Genomic DNA, 14,799 nt, shown 5'->3' on the forward strand with positions numbered 1-14,799 from the left:
ACACACACCAGCAGCAACAACAACAACAGCAGAGCAATATACGCGCACATTTAGTAAACACCAAAGACCAAGACAAAGCTCCCCCCCGTGTAGCCTCTAACATACTTGGGGCAAGTGCTGTTATCGAGTAGCGGCACCTAGGAAGAGCGGCACACCGTGGCACACGAGGGGGTGGGTGGCCAGCACCACGCCCGGTCGCCTTCGACTCTACCCATTAGGGATGTTTACTACACACACCGCCATCGCTACACCAGCTACTTATTTGAGGCCGAGAGGACCTCACGGGGGAGGCGCCAGGACAGGTTCAGATAAATCGTTACCTGGTGGTGTTGGTGGCCGTGAGCGGGAATTCAACCCGGGTGGGCCAGGTTTGTAGCGCAGCGCTAACTGCTACACCACTATCGTGTACAGAAGGCCTACGCGATGTTGTATATGATCCATAGTATAGGTTTTTTTTTGGGTTAGATCGCGTAAATGTAAAAGTGTCGTGAAACCCGCCACCACCACCCGGACAAGACAATTTTGCAAGGTTTTGTCACGGAAACAGAACGTGCCAATTCGTTATTAGTACAAAACAACCGTTGTGTTCGTATTAAAGGTTTGTGGGTTAGATCACGTTATTTATAAATGTGTCGTAACCCTCCACCACCCGACACGGCCAATCAACAAAAAAAAGTGTCACGCTGACAAAAGACAAATAATTCACTACTTCAGCCCACCAGTGTGTTGAAGAGTGAATCCACAACATTTTCAGTTTGGTTACGACACATTTATAAATAAACGCGATCTAACCCAAAAAAAACTTTATTATGAATAATATTGGTCGCGAAAGCCTACGTGTTAAACCAACCGTGGTGTGTTGGAAAGCAAATCCACAACATTTACAGAGTACAACATTTCGTCAGTAATTACAACTAGCATCATCTTTGCTCTCCAATACACTGATGTGCTGTACAATGTTTGTGGAGTTACTCTCCAACACACCGCTGTGCTGTACAATGTTTGTGGAATTACTCTCCCAATACACCGGTGTGCTGTACTATGTTTGTGGAATTACTCTACCAACACACCGGTGTGCTGTACAATGTTTGTGGAATTACTCCCCAACACACCGGTGTGCTGTACAATGTTTGTGGAATTACTCTCCAACACACCGGTGTGCTGCTGTACAATGTTTGTGGAATTACTCTCCAATACACCGGTGTGCTATACAATGTTTGTAGAATTACTCTCCAACACACCGCTGTGATGTACAATGTTTGTGGAATTACTCTCCAACATCACCGATGTGCTGTACTATGTTTGTAGAATTACTCTCCAATACACCGGTGTGCTGTACTATGTTTGTGGAATTACTCTCCAACACACCGCTGTGCTGTACTATGTTTGTGGAGTTACTCTCCAATACACTGTGCTGTACAATGTTTGTGGAGTTACTCTCCCAACACACCGGTGTGCTGTACTATGTTTGTAGAATTACTCTCCAACCCACCGCTGTGATGTACTATGTTTGTGGAATTACTCTCCAAAACACCGGTGTGCTGTACTATGTTTGTGGAATTACTCTCCAATACACCGGTGTGCTGTACAATGTTTGTGGATTTACTCTCCCAATACACCGCTGTGCTGTACAGTGTTTGTGGAATTACTCTCCAACACACCGGTGTGCTGTACTGTTTGTGGATTTGCTCTTCAATACACCGGTGTGCTGTACAATGTTTGTGGATTTACTCTCCCAATACACCGATGTGCTGTACTATGTTTGTAGAATTACTCTCCAACACACCGGTGTGCTGTACAATGTTTGTAGAATTACTCTCCAATACACTGATGTGCTGCTGTACAATGTTTGTGGATTTGCTCTTCAACACACCGGTGTGCTGTACAATGTTTGTGGAATTACTCTCCAATACACCGATGTGCTGTACAATGTTTGTGGAATTACTCTCCAATACACCGGTGTGCTGTACAATGTATGTGGAATTACTCTCCAATACACCGATGTGCTGCTGTACAATGTTTGTGGAATTACTCTCCAATACACCGGTGTGCTGTACAATGTATGTGGAATTACTCTCCAATACACCGGTGTGCTGTACAATGTATGTGGAATTACTCTCCAATACACCGGTGTGCTGCTGTACAATGTATGTGGAATTACTCTCCAACACACCGGTGTGCTGTACAATGTTTGTGGAATTACTCTCCAACACACCGGTGTGCTGTACTATGTTTGTGGAATTACTCTCCAATACACCGGTGTGCTGTACAATGTTTGTAGAATTACTCTCCAACACACCGCTGTGATGTACAATGTTTGTGGAATTACTCTCCAACATCACCGGTGTGCTGTACAATGTTTGTGGAGTTACTCTCCCAACACACCGCTGTGCTGTACAATGTTTGTGGAATTATTCTCCCAACATACCGGTGTGCTGTACTATGTTTGTGGAATTACTCTCCAATACACCGATGTGCTGTACAATGTTTGTGGAATTACTCTCCAATACACCGATGTGCTGCTGTACAATGTTTGTGGAATTACTCTCCAACACACCGCTGTGCTGTACTATGTTTGTGGATTTACTCTCCAATACACCGGTGTGATGTACAATGTTTGTGGAATTACTCTCCCAATACACCGGTGTGCTGTACTATGTTTGTGGAATTATTCTCCCAACACACCGGTGTGCTGTACAATGTTTGTGGAATTACTCTCCAACACACCGGTGTGCTGTACAATGTTTGTGGAATTACTCTCCAATACACCGATGTGCTGTACTGTGGAATTACTCTCCAATACACCGATGTGCTGCTGTACAATGTTTGTGGAATTGCTCTTCAATACACCGGTGTGCTGTACAATGTTTGTGGAATTACTCTCCCAACACACCGGTGTGCTGTACAATGTTTGTGGAGTTACTCTCCACTACACCATGTGCTGTACTATGTTTGTGGAATTACTCTCCAATACACCAGTGTGCTGTACAATGTTTGTGGAATTACTCTCCAATACACCAGTGTGCTGTACAATGTTTGTGGAATTACTCTCCAATACACCGATGTGCTGTACAATGTTTGTGGAATTACTCTCCAATACACCGATGTGCTGCTGTACAATGTTTGTGGAATTACTCTCCAACACACCGCTGTGCTGTACTATGTTTGTGGATTTACTCTCCAATACACCGGTGTGATGTACAATGTTTGTGGAATTACTCTCCCAATACACCGGTGTGCTGTACTATGTTTGTGGAATTATTCTCCCAACACACCGGTGTGCTGTACAATGTTTGTGGAATTACTCTCCAACACACCGATGTGCTGCTGTACAATGTATGTGGAATTACTCTCCAATACACCGCTGTGCTGTACAATGTTTGTGGATTTACTCTCCAATACACCGATGTGCTGCTGTACTATGCTGTCGATTTGATCTCCAACACAACCGCTGTGTTGGAGATCAAATTAGCAACGAATTGGCACGTTTTGTTTAAGTCGGGTGGTGGCGGCATCAACGACACATTCATATTTACGCGATCAAACCTAAAAACAAAAAAACTACATTATAAGTTACGTACGTTTACGAGTATGCATTAGCATGTCGGGCCCATGAGTGAGGTAAGGCTGAGGAGGTTGCGGTTAAACCTTTAACTATACATTACTATTTATCTAACCTAAAGAACAACCTATATTATACATTTACTACATTACGAGTAATTATGGGCATATCGGAGCCAGTGGCGCGCTCCGAATAAGGGGGTGGAATAACAAAAATCGTGAGGAGAGTGAACGACGCCCCAAGTCGTAGATTAATACAAATTAAGGTCTTGGAAGGAGAGAGAGAAAAAAAACATCGAATAACAAAAAACAAAATTTGGGGTGGAATTTTAACAACAAAAATTTTTCCACTCTCAAGGCGCCGTCAGCGCCAGCCGAAGCCTCCTGGGCCCAATCCAGGCGAGCTATCCCGCCACTTTAACGCAGCCGAAAGCCAACGACAACTTCGACACAGATAGCAAACGCCGCGGCGAAAACCCGGCGCCGTGGGAGACAAACGAAACGCACAACTATAAACGTTTTAAAACGAGGGGAGGCGAGGTCGCGTTCTATCGATAGATGGAAGGGGAGGGGGGCTTTGTATATTCGGCGTTTTGTGTCAAACACAAGGCCTAGGCCCGTCTACTCCGCGCGCCCTCCCCCCTTGCCTAGAACGCCACCGCCGGGCGAGCGCGAGACCGGGCACTGGGAGCTAGGCGAGGTCGAGGCCTCGACCTCGAGGTTCGGAGGTGGGGGGGGTTTAATTTCTCTCCTGTGCGTCTGTTATAATCGCTTTATACTTTAATTCCCCTACTCCTTTCCTCGCAGATTGTTGTGCGTATATATTTTGTCGGTGGTGGTGGGGAGGGTATCAACGTTTAAATAAAACTGCCATCGCCTCTTTTAATCGGCGGTAGTAATGTTGAGAATATTAATAAATAAATAAAACTGACGTCGCTTCTTAATTAATCTTCACTTTACAAACCCCGGCGATACTTCTTTTACCCCCCCCTCACCGCCGCCGCATTAACAGCAGCGCTTTAAAGCGACACACACAAAAAAATGTTTAAAAAAACGAATTAAAGCCTCGACCACACCTGGGCCTCTGCGCCGACTTACCGAGTCGGGGCGAGTCGGCCCCAAGCGGGACTGGGAACGGCTCCCTCCTCCTCCTCGTCCTCCTCCTCGTCCTCGTGTGTCACAGCGATTTGTATTCTTCCGCCTTTCCAAACGCAGCAAAGCAGACAAAATAAAACAAAGCCCTCCCCCCACCACCACTACCACCTCAAAATCTCAAACGTAGACGGGAGAAGTCGCGCATTCAACTCCCACGTTTTTACAAAATTTGGCCACCCACCACCCAGGCCAGGCAGCCACTCGCCCGCTCACTCACTCACCCACCCACCCCCCAAATCGTCTCCCTCCACGCAAGACGAACGCCTTCTACGCTGGGCTAAGGCGTTGTGGGGGACGATTTTAATCGAGGCTGTTATTTAATTGACGCGAGAGGAGAGCGACAGCTTTCCGCACCGAAACAACAGCAGCAGCAACAACAATAATAATATAAACCACCCCCTCCATGAGCGATAGCAGCGGTAGTGAGTAACAATGGCGAAAGAGCGGCCACCAGCGATGGGGTAGAGGAGGTGGTGAGGTGGGAGGGAGCTGTCCCCTTTCTCTCTCGCCTCTCTCTCTCTCTTCGCGATGGCTTCTCCGGCCTCTGATTGCCTCCCCCCCCGCCCCCGTGAAAGCAAGGGAGGAGGAAGGAGGAGGAGGAGGGAGGAAGGAGGAGGGAGGAGGAGGCGGCGGTGGTGGTGGCGGCAGCCGCCGTAGGGGCGACAGGGCGGGCGGGCGGAACAAAGGCTGCGGGAAAACGGTGACGTAGTCACTCACGTGACCGCTCACGGTGGTGGTTGGTGGTGGTGGTGGTGACGGTGGTTGGTGGTGGTGGTGGTGACAGTAGTGGTTGGTGGTGGTGGTGGTGGTGACGGTGGTGGTTGGTGATGGTGACGGTGGTGGTTGGTGGTGGTTGGTGGTTGGTTGGTGGTGGTGACGGTGGTGGTTGGTGGTGGTGGTTGGTGGTGATGGTGACGGTGGTGGTTGGTGATGGTGACGGTGGTGGTTGGTGGTGGTGACGGTGGTGACGGTGGTGGTTGGTGATGGTGATGGTGGTGGTTGGTGGTGACGGTGGTGGTTGGTGGTGGTGACGGTGGTGGTTGGTGGTGGTGGTTGGTGGTGATGGTGACGGTGGTGGTTGGTGATGGTGACGGTGGTGGTTGGTGGTTGGTGGTGGTGACGGTTGGTGGTGGTGACGGTGGTGGTTGGTGGTGACGGTGGTGGTTGGTGATGGTGACGGTGGTGGTTGGTGGTGGTGGTGACGGTTGGTGGTGGTGACGGTGGTGGTTGGTGGTGGTGGTGACGGTGGTTGGTGGTGGTGGTGACGGTTGGTGGTGGTGACGGTGGTGGTTGGTGGTGGTGGTGATGGTGGTTGGTGGTGGTGGTGACGGTGGTGGTTGGTGGTGGTGGTTGGTGGTGGTGACGACGGTGGTGGTTAGTGGTTGTTGGTGGTTGGTGGCGGTTGTGACGTTGGTGGTGACGGTAGTGGTGGTGACGACGGTGGTGGTTGGTGGTGGTTGGTGGCGGTTGTGACGTTGGTGGTGGTGACGGTGGTGGTTAGTGGTTGTTGGTGGTTGTTGGTGGTGGTGGTGGTAGTTAGTGGTGGTGTGAGGCATGAAGAGGTGAGATAGAGGCACCACCCAGCATCATTGTCAACAACAATTCTCAACCATAAAAATCAACACCACAACGATCACCAGCCATGCAACTGGCGGTAGTGACGTGATTGTGGTTGGTGGTAAGTTAGTGACGGTGGTGGTGACGGTGGTGGTGACAGTGGTGGTGACAGTGGTTGTAGTGACGGTGGTGGTGGTTGTAGTGACGGTGGTGGTGGTTGTAGTGACGGTGGTGGTTGTAGTGACGGTGGTGGTTGTAGTGACGGTGGTGGTGGTTGTAGTGACGGTGGTGGTGGTTGTAGTGATGTTGGTGGTTGTAGCGAAGGTGGTGGTAGTGACGGTGGTGGTGGTTGTAGTGACGATGGTGGTAGTGACGGTGGTGGTTGGTGGTTGTAGCGAAGGTGGTGCTAGTGACGGTGGTGGTGATGTGAGCAGGAGACGACGCCGAGAGACAAGACAGAGACACCCAGCATCATTGTCAACAACAATCAACAACAATTCACAACAACAATAATTCACAACAACTTCAACTGTCTCACGTTGAAGGTGGTGGTGGTCGTGGTGTGAGCGGCGGCGAGACGGAGACACCCAGCATCATTGTCAACAACAATCAACAACAACAATCAACAACAATCAACAACAATTCACAACAACTTCAACTGTCACACGTTGAAGGTGGTGGTGGTGGTGGTGTGAGCGGCGGCGAGACGGAGACACCCAGCATCATTGTCAACATCAACAACAATCAACAACAATCAACAACAATCAACAACATCAACAACAATTCACAACAACTTAAACTGTCTCACGTTGAAGGTGGTGGTGGTGTGAGCGGCGGCGAGACGGAGACACCCAGCATCATTGTCAACATCAACAATCAACAACAATCAACAACAATCAACAACAATTCACAACAACAACAATTCACAACAACTTCAACTGTCTCACGTTGAAGGTGGTGGTGGTGTAAGCGGCGGGGAGACGGAGCCACCCAGCATCATTGTCAACATCAACAATCAACAACAATCAACAACAATCAACAACAATTCACAACAACAACAATTCACAACAACTTCAACTGTCTCACGTTGAAGGTGGTGGTGGTGGTGGTGTAAGCGGCAGGGAGACGGAGCCACCCAGCATCATTGTCAACATCAACAATCAACAACAATCAACAACAATTCACAACAACAATAATTCACAACAACTTCAACTGTCTCACGTTGAAGGTGGTGGTGGTGGTGTGAGCGGCGGCGAGACGGAGACACCCAGCATCATTGTCAACAACAACAACAATCAACAACAATCAACAACAATCAACAACAATTCACAACAACAATAATTCACAACAACTTCAACTGTCTCACGTTGAAGGTGGTGGTGGTGGTGGTGTGAGCGGCGGCGAGACGGAGACACCCAGCATCATTGTCAACATCAACAATCAACAACAATTCACAACAACAATTCACAACAACTTCAACTGTCTCACGTTGAAGGTGGTGGTGGTGGTGGTGTGAGCGGCGGCGAGACTTAGACACCCAGCATCATTGTCAACAACAACAATCAACAACAATCAACAACAATTCACAACAACAACAATTCACAACAACTTCAACTGTCTCACGTTGAAGGTGGTGGTGGTGTAAGCGGCGGGGAGACGGAGCCACCCAGCATCATCGTCAACATCTAAATTAGTAATATTTCAATTTAAAAAAAACTTTATTTTTAAACACGCTTTAATGAAATGTACCGTACTAGTAGTGGCAGAACTCCACGACTCCAGGAAGTGACCATGAAGCTTGCCACAACGTAAGGGGGACGCGTGGTGATTTACAGCCAACAACGTCAGTTGAGCGTGGACAATTAGAGGCCAAGCCGAAACATAACGTGGAAAAAAATATTGTTTAAAAATATTTTTTTTTATGATAGAATATAGTGTTGTCATCAGTGTGACATAAGTATACCAAGTTTGTAGTCGATACCACATTGGGAAGTGGGTAAACATTGAGTTACAAGATTTGAGGATACAACAACAAGAACAGACTGAGTTAAATAAAAGAGTGTAATAATAATAGAAACAACAATTGACAAACACAACCGGTGCTTTATGATTTACACTCGGTGTGGCTGTTGTGAGTGACGTGAAAAGAAGGCGTTCTCATTGAGAGAAACGTCGTCACGTTATTGGCCTTCCCGTGAAAGTGATATCGTCTTATCTACCGACGGTAGAGATTTATAAACAACTAGCTTTAACTACCCGGCTTCGCCCGGGACTTGGATTCACCACGCCCGGCCGCCTTTGTCTCCCCAGTGGCGATGTTCACACACACCACACCAGTTGCTCGTTTGAGGCCGAGTCGACCTAGGGGAGGCCCAGGACCGGTTCAAATAATCGTCACTGGTGGTGGCCGTGAGCGAGAAACGAACTCGGGTCGCCGGGTTCGTAGCGTGGCGTAGCAGTAACAGCTACACTACACACATACACACACAGATACACACACACACACGCAGATACACACACACAGATACACACACACATACACACACAGATATACACACACACGCAGATACACACACACACAGACACACACACAGACACACACAGAGAGATGCACACACATACACACAGACACACACATACACACAGACACACACACACAGACAGCGCGCTACCCGCTACGCTACAATGCGTTACGCTTCCACACACACAGTCACAACAACAACAACCGCCATTCGCCGCTAAGTAGCGGTGACATCACCACGACGCTTGTGTCAGGCTATGTGCACCTTGAGGCCACGTGAAGTGTCGAACGCCCGCTGGCAGGAGTTGACGGGGCAGACCCAGGTGCCACGGGTCGACTGACTGAGATGACTGGCTGATGCACCACCTGTGCCCCCTACTGTGCCAACCTGCTGTGCTTTAGCCACCCGGCGCTCCGCTCGTTGTTCTGAGCGTCGCTCCTCCGCCCTCCGTTGTTGTTAGAGGGCGACTACCTCCAACTGCCCAGTAGCGTCCTTCACGAGCCTCCTCCACAGAGGCCGATCTTGACACCGCTGGAACCAGTCATCGGCAAGTCCACTCAGCTCCACGTCCTCCTGTACCACATCACTCCATCTCTTCTCTAGCCCGTGCCGCGCCCGTTTAGCCCCCTCAATCCGGCCGAACAAAAGCTGTTTCGGCATGCGGTGGCTGGGCATGTGGGCTACATGACCCAGCCATCGTAGCCTTGCCCGCCGGAGGAGCTCACCGATGGGACCTTGCCCAAATCTTTCAAGGATTTGTGAGCTCCTCACACAATCCAGTCTGGTTAAACCCAGGATGGATCGTAGGCAGGCCAGCCTAAATGTTTCTAACCGGCGAAGATGTTCCATTAGGGGGGTCCACGTTTCGCAAGCGTAGAGAAGGGAGGGAATGACCGTGGCCGAGAAGACCTTAAGCTTAGTGCGGAGCGACAGACCAGGTAGCTTCCACACAGCGTTACGCAACCGATGAAAAGATATTGCCGCTCGACTGATTGAGAGTGAGACCTCTGCTGTTAAACTGGAGCCGGTCATAAGCACACTGCCCAGGTATGGGAAACTCTCCACTCGCTCCACAACTGCCCCATCACTGATTGGGAATTGTGGGGGTGTAGTGTCCGATGGTACAAAATATCCAGGCAGGTGCTTAGTTTTGGTGGGGCTGATGGTAAGGCCCTACCTCTTAGTGGCACGCTCCAGTCTCAGCAGCAGCGTCTCAAACTCCTCCTCTGAATGAGCAGCTATAGGGAGCGATCCCTTGACCGCACCCGGGCTTCGATCAGCCTCCCATTATATCTGTACCAAATAGAGATTCCCCCGGTACAGCTATTGAAGGCTTCACGAACTACGTGGTCAAAATAGATGTTAAATAATGTTGGAGCCAGAGGACATCCCTGTCTTACCCCAAGGTGTACTGGGAATGGCTCTGACTCCCGGCCACGTAGTTTTACCCGGGCCCGCTCACCATCATAAAGGTCCTTAATGATCGTGAGCAGAGGGTCAGGGACTCCAAAAGCACGAAGAATAACCCAGAGCCCAGGCCTACTGGATGGTATCCTAGGCCTTGACCAGGTAAATAAAGCAGAGATGTAGGTCTTATTGGAATTCCCTACACCTCTGCTGTAGCAGACGGACAGAAAATATGGAATCTGTGCAGGACCGCCCTTTCCTGAAACCGCATTGGGGCTCCGCAAGCCTCTCATCAGCGTGCCTGGCGAGGCGATGTTGAATAATCCTTGCCAGGACCTTTCCCGGCACACTGAGGCGTGAGATGCCCCTGTAGTTGTTACAGTCTGTGCGGTCCCCCTTCTTGAAAGGGGGACAACCAGTGCATCCTTCCAATCCTGCGGAACCCGTCCAGTGGTCCAGATTGTTGTTATGATGTCATATAGGGCAGTCTGTGCACAAACGCCACCCTCCCTCAGCATTTCGCTTGGGAGATCATCTCTGCCCGCTGCCTTTCCTGGTCTCAGACTCCGGATCGCTTTCAGTACTTCTTCAACAGATGGTACTTCAGCCAGCCACTCATAGGGGGTGACTTCTTCCAATATTTGAGGCACCGCAGCCTCAGCAGGGTCATCCTCACTTTGTGCCACGATGTTTTCCTGGCTAAGAGATTTTCCCTCCCCCAGGACCTCACAGAAATGCTCAGCATATCTGCAAACCTGTTCCTGGGGGTTGGAGATTGGATCACCGTTTTTTTCCCCTAATGATGGTAATAGGTGTGGCGCTGCAGGTTACTTTTTTGATGGAGTTAAATAGAGATTTGTGATCGCGGGCCACTGAGGCAGACTTCATCTCCTCAGCAACCCGCGACCACCACCCATCCTTGCAGCGCTTCACGGCTCTCCGAACCTCCGAGCGAAGGCTGCGGTAAGCCTCCTCATTCTCTGACGTGGGATTCTGTCGCCGATGACAGTGGGCTTGTCGCTTTTTCTCAACCATCCTGAACATCTCCTCTGTCAGCCAGGGTCTCTGGGGAGGTCTGGACCGCGTACCCAAAGCAGCCATTGCAGCTGCATGAGTCACAGTCCTAAACCTCGCCCATTTAACCTCGACATCAGGAGGAGTGGGGGACGATACCAATCCCAGCCGCAAGCGATGATGACATTCTCGCTTGCAACTTTCATCAGATAACTGAGACCAGGCCACATTAGGTAGGAATGGGGTCCTGGGTGTACACCCACCACCGGAGTGGAAGAATGGCAGATGCATCTTACAGTTGACTAGTCGATGGTCAGAGGGCAGATCAGCTCTACGCTAGGTCCTGGTGTCAAGGACATGGGCTCGCATCCGCTGGTCCGTCACTATGTAGTCCAGCAGATGTTCTTGCTTGGACCCGGTATGCATCCAAGATGTTGTGTGGATGCGCCGATGCGGGAACAGCGTGTTGGTAATTACAAGCCCATGGGCTGCACAAAAATCTAGCAGCCTCCTACCGTTGTTATTGAGCTGATCTGGCCCATGCCCTCCAATCACTCCAGACCAGGTGCCAGCATCATGACCAACTCGGGCATTGAAGTCACCCAACATGATGACTCTATCCCGAGGTGCCACTTTAGCCAGCACCTGTGACAGGAGGTCATAGAAGGCATCCGACTCATCGGCTTTGCCTGCATCCCTCCACAGATGTTCGTATTCGGTGGGGGCATAAGTAACCACGACCACCACTCCTCGCCTCCGGTTGATGGAAAGGCGAGCCCAAAGTAGCCAGGGGCTTACAGCTTCCCACACCTCACCGTCACGCTCCCACGCCCCCTTCATTCTTTTGTTCAAAAGACGAGCCACACTCTGTTGTTTGGCAGTCTGCTGCCCCGATTAGAGGACTGTCCACCCCTCATGGTGGCAGGAACCAGAACCGGTCCACCGGACCTCCTGAATGCCACAGAGATCCAGGTGGTACCGGTCCAGCTCCCGACAGAGGAGTGGCAGCCTCTTCTCCGCAGTGAGCGTTCGAACATTCCACGTGGCCATCCGTAGAGCTTTTCGTTGTTTATGGAGGAGCCCCGAGGGTAGAGATTCAATCTCCTGGCTCCGCCAATTGGGGTTTGGCCAGGAGACGTCATAGACGCCTGTCCCCCCGGGGCCTCCGGCACAAGCTTATTAGTTACATATTTCAGTTTAACTCGTGGTTTAGTGGTAATTAATTGAAACACACATACAGACATACACACACACACACAGACAGCGCGCTAACCACTACTCTACAATGCGTTATGCTTCCACACACACACAGATACACAGACACACACACAGACACACACACACAGACACACACACAGACACATACACACAGACACACACAGACAGCGTGCTAACCACTACACCACAATGCGTTACGCTTCCACACACACACAGATACACAGACACATACACACAGACACACAGACACACACAGACAGCGTGCTAACCACTACACTACAATGCGTTACGCTTCCACACACACACAGATACACACACAGATACACACACAGACACACAGACACACACAGACAGCGCGCTAACCACTACACTACAATGCGTTACGCTTCCACACACACATACACACACACAGACACACACACACACAGCGCGCTAACCACTACACTACAATGCGTTACGCTTCCACACACACACAGATACACACACAGATACACACACAGACACACACACAGACAGCGCGCTAACCACTACACTACAATGCGTTACGCTTCCACACACACATACACACACACAGACACACACACACAGCGCGCTAACCACTACACTACAATGCGTTACGCTTCCACACACACACAGATACACACACAGATACACACACAGACACACACACACAGACAGCGCGCTAACCACTACACTACAATGCGTTACGCTTCCACACACACATACACACACACAGACACACACACACATCGCGCTAACCACTATACTACAATGCGTTACGCTTCCACGTGCGCAGGTCACGTGACAGATTTGACGTGACAGCTCGCTTGCCGTGCAAACAATATCTTAATTATTGAGCTCCTCCCCCACTCCCCCCCAAAAAAGTGTAATTTTTATAATTTTTGCATGGTGTACACTCTGGAAAGTACCCACAAATTAGCTGCATGTCGGGAGGTACGCTAAACATTTTGAACAGAAACACATAATCACAACTTTGCCTTTTATATATATTGAGATACGCAACAATAAAACAATAAAGCACACTACACAACCTAAGGGCCGTCCATAAATGACGTCACGCACCTAGGGGGGGTGGTGGGGGGGTGAGACATTTGTGACGATTTGTGACGAGGGGGGGGGGGGGGTGAGTAATGTGACGTCACATCAATAATGCGCAACTTTAAATAAATATAGACAACACGTTCTACTTAATTAAATATACTTTTTTCAATAAATGTTTTCTCCTACAACATCAGAGTGCAGCGCCACATTAAACACGCACTACAATGACAAATAGTTTAAAGCGATTTGAAGCATGCTTTATTTATTTATTTTGGAGGGGGGATGGGGGCAGAGCTTTGTGACGTCATATTTGAGGGGGGGGGTCTGGCTTTTTGCGACGCCGTGTGACGATGGGGGCGCGGGGGGTGTGGTCAAAAATCGTCCAAAATCGCGTGACGTCATTTATGGACGGCCCCATAGAGCCGGGACCTGCTATGTCTGCAGAGTGCAAACTCGCATTGTGACACAGTCTCATTACAGCCATGGGTTCCCCTTTCCACTGCCCTGAATGGAGCTCAAACGGCGTGGCAAAAGTGCGAGGCTAATGGCAATGAACGAAGGGAAAATCTCTCACTCAGACGCCTTCACAGCCGCCCCGAGGCCACAAATTAGACTGTGGTGTTGCAGCTGTTTCTAATATACGAAAAACGTACAATGTTAACTTCATTAGATGATTCACGTTGAAAGAACCATTACATCTTTTTTTTTTTTAATAAACAAAACAGTTAAATTTCGATTTAAAGCTTTCGTGACTGCAAGGATTCATCTTCTTTGGTTCTTTCGGTAAAGTCACCACGTAGAATGAGAATGAAACAATAAAACAAAATAAGACAAAATTCTCACGACGTTTCGGCCACAACACAAGCAGCCTTCTTCAGGTGAAGCGCTGTCGTCCCGACAGTTCTGTTCCTTCACCTGAAGAAGGCTACTTGTGTTGTGGCCGAAACGTCGTGAGAATTTTATCGTCTTATTTTGTTTTATTGTTTTTATTCTCATTCTACGTGGTGACTTTACCGAAATAACCAAGAAGACAAAACAGTTTATAGAAAAGTATTTTTTTTATTAGAGGAATAATTTACTCACCTCCAGTTGCTTGGTGTGGTGGGGCCCAAGAACCCAGAGTGGACGAACATCGCCTGACCACAACAATCAACAACAATCAACAACACCAATCAACTACAACAACAACAACCATCAACCATAACAACAAACAACAATAAACAATAATCACCAACTGCAGCACGTGACAGTGGTGGTTTGAGCGAGCGTGAGACGCGCAGAGCTGGCGTCAGACGGAGGCACC

At 49.3% G+C, this 14,799-nt stretch overlaps 1 protein-coding gene across 1 annotated transcript in view; it reads right to left on the minus strand.

The window, feature by feature from the left end:
* The window catches only part of LOC116958194 (uncharacterized), a 342,903-nt gene extending 337,495 nt beyond the window's left edge, over window positions 1-5,408 (minus strand). Inside the window, exons 1-2 of the mRNA XM_076056175.1 lie at window positions 5,168-5,408; window positions 4,660-4,762 (exon numbers count right to left, since the gene is read on the minus strand). The gene's annotated coding sequence lies outside the window, so the exon portion shown is untranslated. The remainder of the gene's footprint in view (window positions 1-4,659; window positions 4,763-5,167) is intronic.
* Window positions 5,409-14,799: the final 9,391 nt, after the last annotated feature.

Source organism: Petromyzon marinus, chromosome 74 (assembly GCF_048934315.1).
Source record: "Petromyzon marinus isolate PM22_M1 ecotype Great Lakes invasive population chromosome 74, UKy_Petmar_22M1.pri1.0, whole genome shotgun sequence".
NCBI classification, from domain to species: Eukaryota; Metazoa; Chordata; class Hyperoartia; order Petromyzontiformes; family Petromyzontidae; genus Petromyzon; species Petromyzon marinus.